Source organism: Sturnira hondurensis, unplaced genomic scaffold (genome assembly GCF_014824575.4).
Source record: "Sturnira hondurensis isolate 20B ecotype Veracruz unplaced genomic scaffold, ASM1482457v3 Scaffold0003166, whole genome shotgun sequence".
NCBI lineage: Eukaryota > Metazoa > Chordata > Mammalia > Chiroptera > Phyllostomidae > Sturnira > Sturnira hondurensis.
In genome coordinates, this window is record NW_028075797.1 from 199780 (window position 1) to 217500 (window position 17721).

Here is a 17721-nt window from a genome sequence, read left to right on the forward strand (position 1 = left end):
GGCATATGCCCTGACCAGGCATAGAATTTGTGCCCTCTTACTTTGCAGCTTTGTGGACAATGCTCAACTAATAGCCATGTCAGCCAAAGCTTGTTTTAATATTTTTAACAAATGTCCTGGGGATAAGATTGTTCATGTTGAGGGTGCCCCGATTCAGGTCCAGTAAAGATAAGCCCTGAGAATGCAGCTTTTCCAGTGAGTAGTTAGATAGGTTAGTGATAGTTCATTGGAGATAGGGTTTAGGGGAGCTCCTAACCTATTGTTTCTTAAATGCCTGCTGGGCTGCCGTTGTCCTCAGCTACCATGTTTGCAGGTTGTTGGTTTCCAAGTCTTCCACAGAGTTGGGCAGAGGAAATGGGGAGAATTAAAATGCCATAAATCTCATTCTGCTTACTAAAAGTCAGCTGTTTTTCTTGGACAAGTGTTTCTTGGATTGTTGCAAGCCTTTAGTTAATTTTCAGATTTCTAAAGTTGATTCTGCATTTTGCCAGTCTCCTTATTACTTTTATGGAGGATCAGACTTTGGGTAAGTTCCTTACTCTCACCTGCTGGATATACTTCCTCCAGCCTTCTTTTTTTTATATATAGCATAAGGAGTTTGTGCATTAAATTTTAGCAGATTGTTTAGGTTAGTGAGAACTCTAAGGTTAATAATTATGTTTTTACAGTTTTATGTGCTATTCCCCTGCCCTCTAGCTAAGTTTATTGCTTAATATTTTCTGAATACATGCTATCCTCTTCCACTTTGAGGCTTCTCATTATCTTATTTTTTCTGCTCAAAACACTCTTTTTTCCCCTCGCTCCCACAAAGGGAGTCCTGCTTATCTTCTAAGGTTCATTCTGATATAATTTTCTTTAGGTAGCCTTTTATGAGCCCATGGATATAATCCTTTCTTGAAATCCCTGTATGTCTTTTTTTATACCTTTTTGTATGACCATCTTATTATTTCATCATGTAGTATGTATAGTTTCTTGTCTTCTTTCTCTGCTAAAGTTGCTAGTTGTTTGAAAGCACATGATGAATCAGACCCACTTACATGCTCAGTAAACTTTTGTTCATTGAAGTGTAGGAGTAAGGTTCAATAGAAAGATATGTGGTGTTAGGTATCGTTACTGGGGATTGCATTTTGTTCATCTATTATTGAACTGGAGGAAATTGTATACTGTGGAAAAAATTGAATAACGATATACACACTATATTATATAATTCTTAAAAAGGTACAGGAAGATAATAAAGGCAGAATTCAGTTTTTCCAGTAGAGATTGTTATAATAGTGGTGTCTGATCACAGATTTGATGTCCAGTTTTTGAGGAAGATCACAGAATTTCAGCTCTGCATAGCTGTGTGAGAGACATAATTGCTCATAAAGTGGGGACTTCCTTATATGTGAGAGTGACTATGCNGTATACTCTGGAAAAAATTGAATAACGATATACACACTACATTATATAATTCTTAAAAAGGTACAGGAAGATAATAAAGGCAGAATTCAGTTTTTCCAGTAGAGATTGTTATAATAGTGGTGTCTGATCACAGATTTGATGTCCAGTTTTTGAGGAAGATCACAGAATTTCAGCTCTGCATAGCTGTGTGAGAGACATAATTGCTCATAAAGTGGGGACTTCCTTATATGTGAGAGTGACTATGCTAAAGCAAGACTAAACTGTTAAAGAACACAGAAAAGGTCAAACTACTGTCCATGCTTATTTCCAGCCTCCTATATGTCTATTATCTCTTGGGACCAGATCTAGTTCTCCATTCTTAATCCCATCTAGATAAGATCTTCAGGGACTTGACAAAAGTGTGCAAGTGTGCATGCTGCTCCTTTATGCAAATAAAGCACAATGCATACATGGAATAAGATTTTTTCCTATCAGTCTAATTAGATCTGAGATGATCATAATAGGATAATTTAAAAGCTAGGTATATTTTTTGGCTCCACACAGTCCCAGCAATGGACACTCTCATGGCACACATCACTGTCAACCAGTATCTGCAGTAGGTTTATGAAACAATCCACACCAGAGACTCGGTATTCTGTGTGGAGCTGGTGTTTTTCAAGCATTGTTGTGTTGCCAACCCATGGTTTCAGTTGGCCTCACCAGAAGAAGTGCCAACAAGTTTTGGAACCCCCTATGAGGAAATGTCTGTTACTCATTTAAGGTTCACTTACAGGTTGGGGAACCATGACTTCATAGAGACATACAATGCCAGATTGTCTTCATCGAGTCATTCCTGCAGGCATTTCAGGCCCACAAAGAAAACTGGGCTCTGCTTGTCATGTATGCAGTAGCATTTGACCTTCAAGTATTTGCCAGTAATGCAGATCAGCAGTTGGTAAAGAAAGAAAAAAGCAAAGTCAGGAGCATATTGGAAAAAGCAGATGAATTTTTAAATTGACTTTATTATAAAGGTTATAAAAATAAGCTTTATGTCAATATTAAATTGCAATATTAAAGCATATGCTCTTTCATTTGTTAAAAGGAAAAGTTTTGTTGGTCTATTGGTCTGGACCTTAGAGATTATGAAAGGTTTTTCTTTTATTATATTTTTTTCATTACCACTTATTCTCCCTATACCCTCTGGAACTTCCACCCACCGCCCTCCCCCCAGCAGTCACTCACTACACTGTTGTCCATATGCATGAGTTTTCTCTTTTCTTCATTCTTTTCTGCTCAGTTCCTCAAAAGCAGATTAATTGATGAGCTGTTTTCTTGTCCGTGCCAGTGACACTCAGCTAGTGTAGAGGATTCTAAAAAGTGGATGATGCTGTTTCTGGTGAATCAGTTATTCAAGATTTACTTGAAGAGCAACAAACTCCACTTGTGTAAACCCCTTATCAGAGCCATCAACAAATCAAACCTGAAAGATAATTGATTATAGCAAGGCACAGATTATGCTATGATTATAGTATAAGGTGACCTGGGTACTATATTGGATAAAAGGCCGTGTTTGATAGTGAGTTTAAGCTGAGAAGTAGCTGTCTGTTGCATTTGAGCACTGTTACTTACCATTTAAGTCAGGAGAACAAAAGGGTGATTCTGATAGATTTAGTTTCAGTAAAAATGCTATTGGGTCAGATTGAGCTTTTGAAAAATTATCATCTCATGCAGTTTGTTGAAGTAGCCAAAGCTGTAAGTGAAGGCAGTCTCCTATTGAAAGAGGCTCTGATGAAGCACAAGACCTTTTTGTATTTGCTGTGGTATGTTCTTTATCCTTGAAAAGCTGAAGATCACCACCAATAGGAATTTTTCTAAGAAAATATACTTGTTAATCCCTGGACTTCCGCCAAGATGGAGGCGTAGGTGGAAACACTGTGCCTTCTCCCACAACCAAGTTTGAATAAACAAAGGTTTAGTAAACAAAGATGCAGCCAAAGAACAGAAAATTGAACTATACGGAAGTCTGACAACAACAAACCATTCAACCAGGACCGATAAGAGGGGCGGAGCCAGCAGCAGAGCAGGGTCCGCAGGAAAGATCCCCTGACCCAGGCGCCCAGGCAGCTGGGGTAGCAGTGTGGACCCAGTGAGGGTGCGGGGGCAGGCTGATCACGATCACACATTCGCGTGCAGATAAACCAGCAGAGGAGTGAGCAGTGAGACGGACCAGGCAGGCCCCAGCAGGCAAACCCAGTGAGTGCTCAAGGCAGTGGGCTGACTACCATCACACATTCCTGCACAGTGGGATGGACGGAGCAGCCCCGGCCCTGGCAGCAGGAAGCAGCAGAAGGGACTGCCATTGTTCCTCTTTGACCCTGCCCCCACATACAGTGTCACAACCCAGCGACTGAGTTGCCCTGCCCTGCCCTGGTGAACACCTAAGGCTCTGCTCCTCATATGTAACAGGTGCAAACAGACCAAAATATGGCTGAAGAAGAACTCAAAGCCCCAGAGCCGATAACTCTAAGTGATAAAGAAATAGTGAACCTCTCAGAGGCACAGTTCAAAACACTGGTGATCAGGATGCTCACAGAATTGGTTGATTATAGTCATAAATTAGAGGAACATATGAAGGCTAAACTAATTGAAATGAAGGGAAATGCGCAGGAAACCAATAGTGATGGAAAGGAAACTGGGACTCAAATCAATGGAGTGGACCAGAAGGAAGAACGAAACATCCAACCAGAAAAGAATGAAGAAATGAGAATTTGAAAAAATGAGGAGAGGCTTAGGAACTTCCAGGACATTTTTAAACATTCCAACATCTGAATTATAGGAGTACCAGAAGGGGAAAAGAAACAGCCACAAGTGGAAAACTTATTTGAACAAATAATAAAGGAGAACTTCCCCAGTCTGGCAAAGGAAATAGACTTCCAGGAAATCCAGGAAGCTCAGAGAGTCCCAAAGAAGTTGGACCCAAGAAGGAACACACCAAGGCACATCGTAATTACATTGCCCAAGATTAAAATGAAGGAGAGAATCCTAGAAGCAGCAAGAGATAAGGGGACAGTCACCTACAAAGGAGTACCCATCAGACTGTCTGCTGACTTCTCAAAAGAGACCTTACAGTCAAGAAGGGGCTGGAAAGAAGTATTCCAAGTCATGAAATCCAAAGACCTACATCCAAGATTGCTTTTTCCAGCAAAGCTTTCATTTAGAATGGAAAGACAGATAAAGTGCTTCTCAGATAAGGTCAAGTTCAAGGAGTTCATCATCACCAAGCCCTTATTATATGAAATGTTAAAGGGACTTATCTAAGAAAAAGAAGATAAAAAATATGAACAGTGAAAGGACAGCAAACTCATAGTTATTAACAACCACACCTAAAACAAAAGCAAACCAAGAGGACAGCTAGATCAGGAGCAAAACCATAGAAATGAAGAACACATGGAGGGTTAGCAACAGGGGAGTGGGAGGAGGAGAAGCGGGGGAGAAGGTACAGAAAATAGCATAGACAGTAGGTAGAAAATAGATAGGGGTCAGGGCAAGAATAGTAGGGGAAATATAGAATCTAAAGAACTTGAGACATGTCATAAACTAAAGGGGGGAATGGTGGGTGAGGGGTGTGCAGGGTGGAGGGGAATGAAGAGGGGAATAGAACAACTGAAATGGTAAAATCAAGAAAATATATATTAAAAAAAGAAAATGTACTTGTTAAACATACCAGTTATCTTTGGATGCTTTTGTAGTTGCTTTGAAATTCATGCAAGTGGAAGATGTGGACATCAGTGAAGTCCAGTGTATTCTGGCCAACCTGATATACATAAGTCACCTTAAAAGCTATATATCACATCATCATCAGAAGCAAGTTGTTAGCCACCAAAGCTCATTTCCTTTACTGTCTACAGTGTGTTGAGTGTATGAACAGTCCTGAGAAGGAGTATGTTCTTGCAGTTTTTTATTGTGCTGATGAAATAAGTCCTTTGCTTTGATGTTCTTCTCTGCAGCCAGAATCTCTTTGGGGGCTCTTTTCCCAGGGATGTTGAGACTGATTTGCTAGCACACACAGATACCTTGAAATCTCTGTCATCACTCATAATGAATGTCGACCTCACAGACATCTGGAATTTCATCTTCAGACATTGCAGACCCCTTCTTTGGCTCTGGAATATTGGTAAAATTTCTGTGAGGGAGACTCTCTCCAAGGCAGCTGTAGTTGACTTCTCATAAGTGTTGTTTATAAATGCATCTTTGTAACTTTTCATATAACTCTTTTTTATGAAAAAAGGCATCTTGAATTAAAAAAACAAAAGCTAGGTATATTTTTAAAGCCATATGCTAATGAAAGCCTTATAACAATATCAGATAGTCTTTTTTAAAATTTAAAAAAAAATTTTAAATGTATTTAATTGTTGTTCAAGTACAGTTTTCTGTCTTTTACTCCCATCCCAGCCCACCCCCCAAGTGCTCCCCAGATAGTCTTAAATTCACTTAATTTGCACCATAGTTGTTATGTACATGGCTTTTGGTTCATGCCAGGCCCAGTTTCTGGGAAGTACCATGAAATAGCCATCATGGTTTCAGAATTAGACTGGGGTTCCATCTTGAGCAACACTTTGCCAAGTATTGATACCTTAAATGAGCTATTTATCCTTTCTGAACTTGAATTTCCTCATATGTAAAATGATTATAGGACAGAAATGTTCCTTTAACTTCTGATATTGTTGCAGTGAATGCAACAAATTCTGATTAATTCATCAACTGGAGTGTGAAATGATGGAGACAGATGAAATAGATCAATAGAGTAGATTAGAAGAGCTCCCTCTGAATCTTCTGAAAGTGGATTCAGAGGGAGAAAAATCAGTGAACTTTGTCTTTAGCCTTTCTAAATATAGTCAACCCATATTCTAATACTGGAATCAGGAGGAAAGATCATTCATTATTCTAATCATAGGAAAGTGTTAGCTCTCTGAAGTTTTAGTTGGAGTTTTAGTGGGGCCACTCAGTGTATATTTATTGAGTGCTCAAAATGCATGTAGCATTTTATGCTACATGCTATGGGGAAAGCTGAAACGAATAAGATATAGGCAATGCCTTCCAAAAACTCACAACTGATTACAATCATAGAATCTAGCTACATTAACTTATTAGTAAGTAATCAAGAATCCATTAACACATTCAAGAGCTCCTACTTTCAAGAGTTCACAATCTACTGAAAAAGCAAATTAACCATAAAATACAAGAAGTAATCTGATATGGGTAAGTACAAGGACACTAGGAAGGACACCTGTGTCATACAAGGCAGAGAGCTGTCACGAAAGCTTCCTAGAAGAGATTCCACCATTAAAGCTGAGTGTTGAAGGATGAGTGGGAGTTATGAGTTAGGAGAAGCTACAGGTTGTTCAAGATGAAGGCAGCCCTGGGTGAGTATGTGTGTGTATGGGGGTGCTGGTGATGGGGAGTGATCAAAGAAGAGGTTCAGAGGCAGGCAAGGGCTGGATTATGAAGGACCTTATATGTTATGGTGAGGATTTTTTTTCCTGAAAAAAGTAGAAAGTCATTGTTCGGTTTTAAGCAAGGAAGTGTCTTAAGTATATTTACGTTTTAGAAAGATCACTCCTTGTTGCAGACCCCGGCCCGCAGAGTCTGCCTGTTGTGGAATGCACAAACGACAACAATCCTGTGTGGAAAAAAGGAACAGACATGACTACTCTCTTAAGGGGAGAGTGCCTATGGTGCCTCGGCCACTCCCTCAAGAGGGGAGTGCCCCGACCCTTGCCTAGACGGGCTTTTATTGTTTTCCTGGGGTCTTACATCATAGAAAGATTATCTGTCACATAGAACATTATTGTCTACATTCTAGGTACAATCAAGGAAATAAAAATAGCATGCAGAGGGGGATGGCAATGGGCTGGTTAGCTCTGTCCTTGGGAGAGCTCACACAGGCTTTGGAAGTTACCTTGAGGATAAACAGTACACATGTGTTGCTTCAGACCAGGGTGAGGGAATTTTAGCAAGAGCAAGCCATAATAGTCTGTAAGTATTTTCTAGGCCTGATTCCCATGGGAAAACTCGGTTTGAAGATCTGGCTCCAGCCCACCACTTCACATCTATAGATGTTCCATATGGAGCTGAGTCACATTTGCCAGGCCAAGACAAACCAGTCCCCTACAACTCCTAAAACAGGATAGTGAATGAACTGATTGAAGGAAGTCAGAGGGTGTGGAGTTATTTTTATGAGAAAGAATAAAGCTGAGGATTAATGCCAAGAGGGAAAGAAAAGGGAGGCAAATAGATTTAAGCCAATTGAAGGAGGAAGCACTGACAGGACTTCACCAGTTGCCTATGGAGAGGTTAATGGGGCAAGTACATAAAGGGTCTCAGATTTTTAGCTTGGACACCTGGGAGAAAGTGGCTCATTTACCAGTAGAGGAAACAAGAGGAAAGATTTTTCCATTTGGTGGTTTTTGATTTTAACATGCTAGTGGAACATCCAGATAGAGTTCTTCCTTGGCCTTTGAATGGCCAGTTCTGAGATCTGGGACAGAAGCCTTGGTTGCAGATATATTTGAGAAGCATCAGAATATAACTAGGAGGTGACTAGATGAAGCAGGGTGAATGTAAGAGTGTGGATGTGAGAGCCCAATACCTTAATTCAATATTCTTCTGTCACTCTCTTGTGATGTTGGCTTTTGAAACGTATTATATTTGTATGCATAGTTAAAGCTGTTTCCCCCTCTCTCCCTTGGGCTTTCCACTATGAGTATCATAACCATTAAAATATTTTTGTTAATACTTTAATATGTGTATGTCTCTTTTTCCCAAGCCTTGGCAAAAATTTTTCCCCACCTACTATATATTTTGTAGATTTAGTTAAAAAATCCTTCTGGTATAATATTGAGATTGCAAATTTTTTAATGGCCTCCAGATTTTTTGTTTTTGTTTATTTATAGTTCCTTGTTTCACTTGACATTTGTTTGTTGAACATTGGCTTTGTTTCGGATGACTCTAGGTACTTTAAGGAAATTTAAGAAAGAAGATTTCACTAGGTGTTTATTCGTCTGTAAATTCTTTATTTTATATCTGATAGTCATGCACATAATGCATGGATGATGAATGGGTTATATGTGCTTTAAAGGAGTTATAGTGGGGTAAATTAACCACAATACAGTGCACGAGTGTGCAAACCAATGTGTTTTTACCAAATGCTTGGGATTGCAGGAGACAGAAAAGTTGATTTCTGGGGGGAGGGAATTGGGAAAACAGTACTGAGGAGGTTTGTGCAAAAGGGAGAAAGAGCCATGACACAGGAGGCAGTTGCACGAGCAGAGGCCAGGTGTGGAGGTACTTGGTGTGGGTGGGAGTAGCCCTGCAGGGGGCAGGCTGCTCAGGAGGAGTGCTGAGAGGTGAAGCTGGAGAATGAGCAGGAACCAGTGTGTGAAGGATGCTGTAGGCCCCTGTTCTTTAAAAGTGCTTTCACGTATTATCTGCTCAGTTGTCATAGCAGCTCTGTGAAAGCAAAGAGAACTTGCAGGTGTTCCTTTATCCTTTGCATTTTCTCTCCACGTTACTTTTTTTCATAATTTCTACTCTAATTACATGTGAAAAAGTTTGATGATCATTTTTCTGTTTTATAGATGAGGGAACTAATGCTCAGTGATTTATGTAGATCAGTGATTTTCAACTTTATTCATCTCATGACACACGTGAACTAATTATTAAAATTCTGCGGCACACCAAAAATATGTATTTTGCTGATCTGACAAAAAAGAGGTATAGTTTTGATTCATTTATACTGGACAGTTGTGTTGACTGTTGTCATTTTTTATTTGACGTCTAGGGAAAAAGAGGTCAGTACCTCTGACTAAATAGTCAGGTCTTACATGTTTTAAGTTTTTTTTTGCAGCACACTAGTTGAAAATCACCATTTTAGATCCACATGGCTAAGACAAGACTGATTTCAGACTGGAGCCCAGGACTTCTGACTAGACTTCTTTTACATTAATTCAACCATCTCCCTTTTTCCTTTTCCCATTCCAGTTATTTTAATTCTAAAATTTAGGAGAGTATATAATTTGAGCAAATAGGCTTTCTTTTCTTTGTGTTTTCTCTCATGGGTGGTTTAGACAATAAACATTAGTGAAGAATCTAGAAGAGGAATGCTTAGCCTACAGTGACCCTCTGATTTGCAGGTATGAGAAAGTTAGAACTTGGTAACTTAAACTGTTTATTTTGTTTTATTTCACTTTAACTCTTTATTATAAAAATTTTCAAAGATATAAAAAATAGAGAAAATGATATTGAACCCTTAAGTATCCATTTCTCAGCTTCAACAGTTATTAATTCATAGCCATCCAATTTCATATATAATCCCCTCCTCATACACGTCTGCCTCAGATATATTTGAGATTATTTAATTTAACTTGAACTATTAGAAAAGTTATGCCCAAGTTTAACTTGTGTTCTTATCTCTATATGTGTCCTAGGCATTAGATCCGGTTCTTAGTATTTGACCAGCTCATTTCCCTCCTGACCATGGGGTTTATTGGAAACAAAATCCCAGTATACTGCTTCTTTAAGAAGATGTGTCCTGGCAGATTCCCAATCATTGTTAGCTGTGTATAACACAGTCTTCTTGCCATTTGCTATTTATTGTCAGTGGTTCTTGTGTCGGCCTCCAATGTGTAGCTGGAGAAAGGTGTTCCCATGTTTGTACTCTGACCATGAGTTGACATAGGATTGATCTCGAAACAACGGATTTATTTGAGGTTTTTACTGATTGGCAAGGCTGTCATTCAGATTAACCTCTGGACACATTAGTCAGCAAATTCAAGCACTTAATACAATTATTTTTCCTTTTCCTAAAAACTAGAAGTGAATAGAGAAAACAGCTATACAGAGTGAAGCAAAAGTAGGTTTATAGTTGTGAGTATGCAAAACAGAGTTTATTCATTATTATTTATTAATTTTGTATTATTTTCCATATGAACAACTATAAACCTATTTCTCCACTGTGTAGATTGGACTTTAGACAGAAGGAAAAGTGGCATTGGCTGTTGCTATTTGCCACACAGGTTGGCATCATGAATAGGCATGGGAAGCAAGTAGTTAATGATTAACAAGAGAAAGAAAGTTTTTAGGGGATTGTTACATTCCTATAACTTATACTTTGTTGGAACATTTACCCAGCATCTCTTTGCACCTAAAACATGTCCACTTTCAAGATTATAAAAGCACAGTGTGATGCGTGTGCTGATGACTGCATGCACCTAGACCTGTGTGTATGCAATGAGTATTGCACATGGTCTTGCTGACTACCAAACTCTGTACCCCTACTTTTGTTAAGTGATAATGTATTTTTAAAATAGAAATATTCATGAAGTTGGCAAACATGCAAGTATGGAAGTATAATGTCAGCACTTTCTTCTGTAGAGCATTTGACTGCTGCGAAAGAGCAGTCCTGTTAATGATTTCTCAGATATATTTGTTGCAGTGTTTCAGTGCTTTTTCTTTCCCCTGGAGATGAAAACAAGACTAAAGTTTGCTGTATTCCCTTCTAGCTCAACCTCTGCTCTGTAAGTGTCTCAGTTGAGAAAATATTGATACTGCTGATCTGCAAATAAGTGAAATGGAGTTTAAGGTAATGAGAAGAGGCCCACATCTGTGTATTTGTATATATGTGGAATATATAAGGGTAATAATCAAACCAGCTTTTCCTGTACAGTACTTCTTAAATTACAGTACACATTTTTTCAAGATTTTGAGAAGAGTTAGTAACAAGGTGTGAGTGGAGACCATAAGTTCCACAGCATCCCTCTTCTAGAGGAATATACTTCCCAGCTTAGTTAGTTTACTGAAGGCTCAGTGGGCCTGGTGACCTGGTGCTCTGTTAAGCATGCTATGGTAGGGGAAAAAGACAAGATTTATGAGCTTCAGGAACATAAAATCTTTTGGAGTAAGTAAAACGTATGCGATAAAATAAAAAGTGACCTTTGAAGAATAGATAAGATTTAGAGTGGTGTGAGGAGAACGAGTTTGTATATCTACAAAATAAGAACGTTGGGCCAAATAATTTGAAGGTCCCTTTAGCACTGATAATCTATGATTCAGTAATTCTTCAAGTTTAGAAACATCCAAAGAGAGAAGCTTTCATTAAGCTTCTTAAGCTTGGTGAAAAGTAACGTGAATGTTTCTGGGGAAGAAAAAATCTCCTTCTTTTCCTTTTTAGTATGCCTCACAAGGCCTTTGATCACTGTCATACTTGCTTTCAAACATCTTAAAGGACTGTATAGCATAATCTGCTCCCTCAAGTATGTTGGGGGAGACAGTGTTTAATTTAAAATACAACAGATATCAGGACTTCTGGCCAAGATGGAGGTGTAGGTTGGTACACTTTGCCTCCTTGCACAACCAAAGGTAGGACAACAACAAATTTAAAAACAAAAAATAGAACCGCCAGACGATTGAACTATATGGAAGTCCGACAACCAAGGAGGTAAGGAAGAAACATTCAAGACTATCAGGAGGGACAGAGACAAGCAGCTGGATTAGAGAGGATTCATGGCAAGGTGCCTGGAGACCCAGGGTGGGAAAGGCAGCAGTTGGTGGACTGAGTAAAGCGGCAGCTGGCCCAGCTGATGGTCCCACATTGGCATGCAGATAAACTGGAAGGAGAACTGGGGAGAGAGACAGACTGTGTCTGTGAAATAAAGCCTCAAAACCTCTAACTAAAAAAATCTATGGGGCTTGAATCAGAAGGAGAAACCCCCAGCCTCACAGGAGAGTTTGTTGGAGAGACCCATAGGGTCCTAGAATATACACAAAACCACCTTCCTGGGAATCAGCACCAGAAGGGCCCAATTTTCCTGTGGGAAGTTGAGAAAGTGACTGAAAGTTGGCCCAGAGCTGAGCAAGCAGCATTGTTCCCTTTCTGAAAACTCCCCCACATACAGCACCACAGTGGAGTGATGTGTGTTGCCCCACCCTGGTGAATATCTAAGGCTCTGCCCCTCACTATGTGATAGGCCTGCCCAGACAAAAAAAATATGGCCCAAATGAAAGAATAGATGAAAGCTCCAGAAAAAATACAATTAAGTGACAAAGGGATAGCCAACCTACCAGATGCAGAGTTCAAAACACTGGTAATCAGGATACTCACAGAAATGGTTGAGTATGGTTGCAAAATAGAGGAAAAAGTAAAGGCTATGAAAAATGAAATAAAGGAAATTGTTCAAGGAACCAACAGTGATGGGAATGAAACCAGGACTCAAATCAATGGTTTGGACCAGAGGGAAGAAATCAACATTCAACCAGAACAGAATGAAGAAACAAGAATTCAAAAAAATGAAGAGAGGCTTAGGAACCTCCAGGACAACTTTAAAAGTTCCAACATCCAAATCGTAGGGGTGCCAGAAGGAGAAGAGGAAAAGCAAGAAATTGAAAACTTATTTGAAAAAATAATGAAGGAGAATTTTCCTAATCTGGCAAAGGAAATAGACTTCCAGGAAGTCCAGGAAGCTCAGAGAGTCTCAAAGAAGCTGGACCCAAGGAAGCACACACCAAAGCACATCATAATTACATTAGCCAAGGTTAAAGAGAAGGAGAGAATCTTTAAAGCAGCAAGCTAAAAGGAGACATTTACCTCTGAAAGAGTTCCCATAAGACTATAAACTGATTTCTCAAAAGAAACCTTGCAGGCAAGAAGAGGCTGGAAAGAAGTATTTGAAGTCATGAAAGGCAAGGACCTACATCCAAGATTACTCTATCCAGCAAAGCTATCATTTAGAATGGAAGGGCAGATAAAGTGCTTCCCAGATAAGGTCAAGTTAAAGGAGTTCATCATCACCAAGCCCTTATTATATGAAATGTTAAAGGGACTTATCTACAAAAAAGAAGATAAAAAATAATGAACAGTAAAGTGACAGCAAACTCACAACTATCAGTAACCAAACCTAAAAAACAAAACCAAAAATGAACTAAGCAAACATCTAGAACAGGAACAGATTCACAGAAATAGAGATCACATGAAGGGTTATCAGGGGGAAGGGGAGAGAATGGAGGGAAAGGAACAGGGAATAAAAAGCATAAATGGTAGGTACAAAATAAACAGGGAAAGGTTAAGAATAATATGAGAAATGAAGAAGCCGAAGAATCTATATGTATGACCCATGGACATGAACTAAGGTGGGGGAATGCTGGTGGGAGGAGGAGGTACAGGGTGGAGGGGAGTAAATGATTGATAAAATGGAACAATGGTAACAGCATAATCAATACAATATGTTAGGAAAATAAACTACAACAGATATCAAAACTTGAAGATGGAGGCATAGGCAAATATGCTTTGTCTCCTTGCACAACTATAGGAAAATTACAATTACACTACAAAACAAATATCACCCAGATTTTTCAGGAAATAGAGCTGTATGGGAGCCCAACAACCAAGTATTTAAAGAAGGCACATTCAAACAGATGGATAGGGGGGCAGAGATGGGGAGATGCAGAGAGGCACAGAGATGCAGAATGGTCAGTCTCACATCTACATGTGGTGGATAAAAATCAAGAGGGACAACTTGGGAGAGAGAGATCCCAGCCCCAGACCAGACCACCAAGCCCCAGGTTCTTGCACCAGGAAGATAAGCTCCCATAACTTCTGACTGTAAAAACCAGTGGGGGTTGGGACAGTCGAAGAAACTTCAGGATTCTCAGCATACTCCTCTTAAAGGGCCCAGAATGCACTAAGGATTTATACAGACCTGCCCCTTCTGGGATTCAGCACCAGAGCAACAGCTGGAAGGGCACCAATGGCATATGGGAAGAAATTGAAGTGACTGGCAACAGGGCAAGTGCCAGGAGACAGCTTCCTCCTGGGCAAAACTCCAGAGGCCAGGTAGCGGTATTATCTCTTCTTAAGCTCTCCCCCACTTAGAGCCACAGAAAGGGAACACAGGTTGCCCTGCCCTAGCAGTTACCTGAGGCCCTGACCCATACAGCTTATAGATATGCTTTTCCACTACATTACACCATGCTATTAAGAAAGGGAAACCGCCAAATTGAAGAAACAAATGAAAGAACAGAAGAAAACTCCAGAAAATGAACAAAATCATGATACAGGGTATGAAAAAGAGATGAATCAAAAATTTATTAAATGCTTTTAAATCAAGCATATCCAACATCCATTGACCTAGCAGTTCCTCTTCTAAAAATTTAGGAAAAGCATGTGTGCAAAGATGTTTGTATGTATAAGAATAGTTCCTATAGTTTCATTTATAGTTATGAAAATTTAAAAACAAGTAAATAGTAACAGAGAATTGGCCAAACATTGGTAGATCCTATCAGTAAGTATTGTGCAACCATTCAAATGACTTACAGGTCTTCTGTTTCTGGACGAGGAGCTAAATTGCTTATATATTTCCAGTTTTTGTATTTCTATGTATTTTCTAGGAATTTGGGGTATTTTAATAGAAAGTTATCAAATACTATTGGTTGCTGCTATAGTAACTTAGAGGTTAACTTTTGACTGTGAATATTTTGTATCTGGTATAATATCTTAAGTGTCTGTACTATGTCATGGATACAGTTTTCTGCATAGATATTTCAATGCTATATTGTTACCAATTACCTTAATGCTTTTTTACAGCCTTTTCTTATTAAGCTGATCTTTTAACCTCAACTTATTCTCACTTTGTGGTTCTTTGTTGCAGCTTTAGAATAAACTACAGTACCGGGCACAATAATATGTTCAAATATGTAACTAAAGGAATGAATACATAAGTAAACAAAAACCAGATCTTGGTTGGTGTATCCTACTGTGACTGTCAAAATATTTTTCTAGGCATACATTCTTAAGAAAAAAACCAAAACAGCTGTATTGTCCTGGCTGGGTGCCTCAGTTGGTTGGAGTGTTGTACCATACACCAAAAGGCTGAGGGTTCAATCCCCAGTCAGGGCACATACCTGGGTTACAGGTTCCATCACAGTCAGGGCATATGTGGGATACAACCAATCTCTGTTTCTCTCTGTCTCTCTGACTTCCTTTCTCTCTAAAAGTCAATAGATGTATCCTCTGGTGAGGATTAAAAAAAATTTTTCACTTGTATGGCCCTGGCTGGTGTAGCTCAGTGGATTGAGCACGGGCCTGTGAACCAGAGTATCGCAGTTCAATTCCCAGTCAGGGCACATGCCTGGGTTGCAGGCCAGTTCCCAGCAGGGGAAACACAACAGGCAACCATACATTGATATTTCTCTCTCTCTCTCCTTCCCTTCCCCTCTAAAGATAAGTAAAATCTTAAAAACAAAGCAAAACAAAGAACAGGTATATTGAGGTATAACTTATGTACCATAAAACCTACTCATCATTAGGGTACAATTCAGTGATTTTGGGGTTTCAGAGAGTTCTGCAACTACCACAGTGGTTCATGTTTAGAACATTTCTATCACAGCAAAAAGTCCACTCATGCCTGTTTGCCTTTAAATTCCTGTTTCTACCCTCTGCTTTCTATCTCTGCAAATCTGCCTTGTGTGGACAGTTCATATAAATGTATACTGGTGTAGCTGCTCAGATACACACACACACACACACACACACACACACAGTTATTTTTTTTAAAGATTTTATTTATCTTTAGAAGGGAAGGGAAGGAGAAAGGGAGAGAAATATCAATGTATGGTTGCTTCTCATGTGTCCCCTGATGGGAACTGGCCTGCAACTCAGGCATGTGCCCTGACTGGGAATCGAACCATGATACTCTGGTTCGCAGGCCTGTGCTCAATCCACTGAGCTACACCAGCCAGGGCACAATTATTTTTTTAAACATAGCTCCCTAGGGTTTTCCCCCTTATCTGTGTAGTTTAGGAAATAGTAGTTATTCTCAAACACCTTGAACCAGTAAGACTTTTCCTCTGCCAGTAGATCTGCGTGTGGGTGAATAAGCACATTCAAAGTTTAGGCCATTTTTAAATCCGCCCCAAAATTTACTTTCCATTCAGTCATTTCATGTCTCTTCTTTGCCTATTTGCAGTCTCAAAGTTGACCAGAAGCTTGCCTACCTTGACCTTAACCTTAGCCTACTACAGCTGTTTACCTTCCTTGCTCACCTGCCCCCTGGAACGTCACTTACACTGACAGCACAGCTCTCCAAACTGAGTGATCTCCCTCCGATCAAAGGCTGCCAGTCCCCGTAGTTTGCTCTGCCTTGCCCTGACCTGCAAAACCTCTGTACCTGGTGGGTGGGTGGTGAAGTGGGAATATTCTCTGGCAAGAATGCCAGAGACTCTGACCGTTCTTACTCAACATTTAGCAATTTTTTTAAATGTAAATCCTTCTTAGGTTGTTGTATTCTTCTGGTAGATTTCCAGAGGACTGTGAAATTTTTTTTTGTCCATTTCATTCCACTTTATAATTGATTTTGGGGGAGAATTGCCTACCTTCTCACTAGTCCATAGCTAGACATCCTGCTTCTCAGAAGGTATTATTTTGGTCATTTTCCCAGGTATACTTACTGTTAGTTTGTGTGTATGTATTGTGTATATACACATACATACTTCATATTCATACTGCATGGATGAACACTTTCTGGACAGACCACACATGTATATGCATATGTGTCTATATGTATATATACACACACATACCTGTGTATATATGTGTATATATATGTGAAATTTTTATTCAGAAGTCAGTGGCATTTATGTACACCAACAATGAACTATCAGAAAGAGAAACTAAGAAAAAAATCCCATTTACTATAGCAACAAGAAAAATAAAGTACCTAGGAATAAATTGAACCAAGGTGGTAAAAGACCTATACTTGGAAAACTATAGAACACTAAAGAAAGAAATTGAGGAAGATACAAATAAATGAAGTTTTAAGGAATTGGTTCACGAGATTGTGGTGCTGGCATTTCTAAGATCCATAGAACAGCCAGGTGAGTAAGTGTTGATGTTAGCCTTGAGTCTGAATTCTGTGGGGCAGCAGGCTGGAAACTCCGGCAGGATTTCTGTGTTGCAGTCTTGAGGAGAATTCATTTTTCTTCAAGACCTGTCTTTACTTATAGTTAAGGACTTTAATTGTTGAATGAGGCTCACTTGTATTATGGAGGGTAATCTGCTTTACTTAAAGTCTGTTGATTTGTTCATTATATCAAAAAATTCCTCCACAGCAACATTTAGTGTTTTACCAAATACTGCGTACCTTAGCCTAGCCATGGTGACATATAAAATTAACTATTATACTTGCCCTCAGAGGATTCAGGTAAAATTTTTTAGTCTATGTATAGTCTGCTTTCTGTCTAGTTTGTAGCATGTAATCTTGTTCAAGTTAAGCTAGCAGTTCCATAGTG

General features: G+C 39.3%; 1 protein-coding gene and 1 pseudogene across 5 annotated transcripts in view; both read left to right on the forward strand.

The window, feature by feature from the left end:
* TPST1 (tyrosylprotein sulfotransferase 1) overlaps positions 1 to 17721 on the forward strand; it is a 129198-nt gene that overhangs the window by 27488 nt on the left and 83989 nt on the right. Inside the window, exon 1 of one of the 5 annotated variants that reach the window (XM_037041714.1) lies at positions 10946 to 11023. The exons of the other annotated variants lie outside the window; for them this stretch is intronic. The gene's annotated coding sequence lies outside the window, so the exon portion shown is untranslated. Of the gene's footprint in view, positions 1 to 10945; positions 11024 to 17721 lie in introns of those variants that run through there. 5 annotated transcript variants of the gene reach the window in all.
* LOC118984012 (PCI domain-containing protein 2-like) lies at positions 1449 to 5762 on the forward strand (annotated as a pseudogene).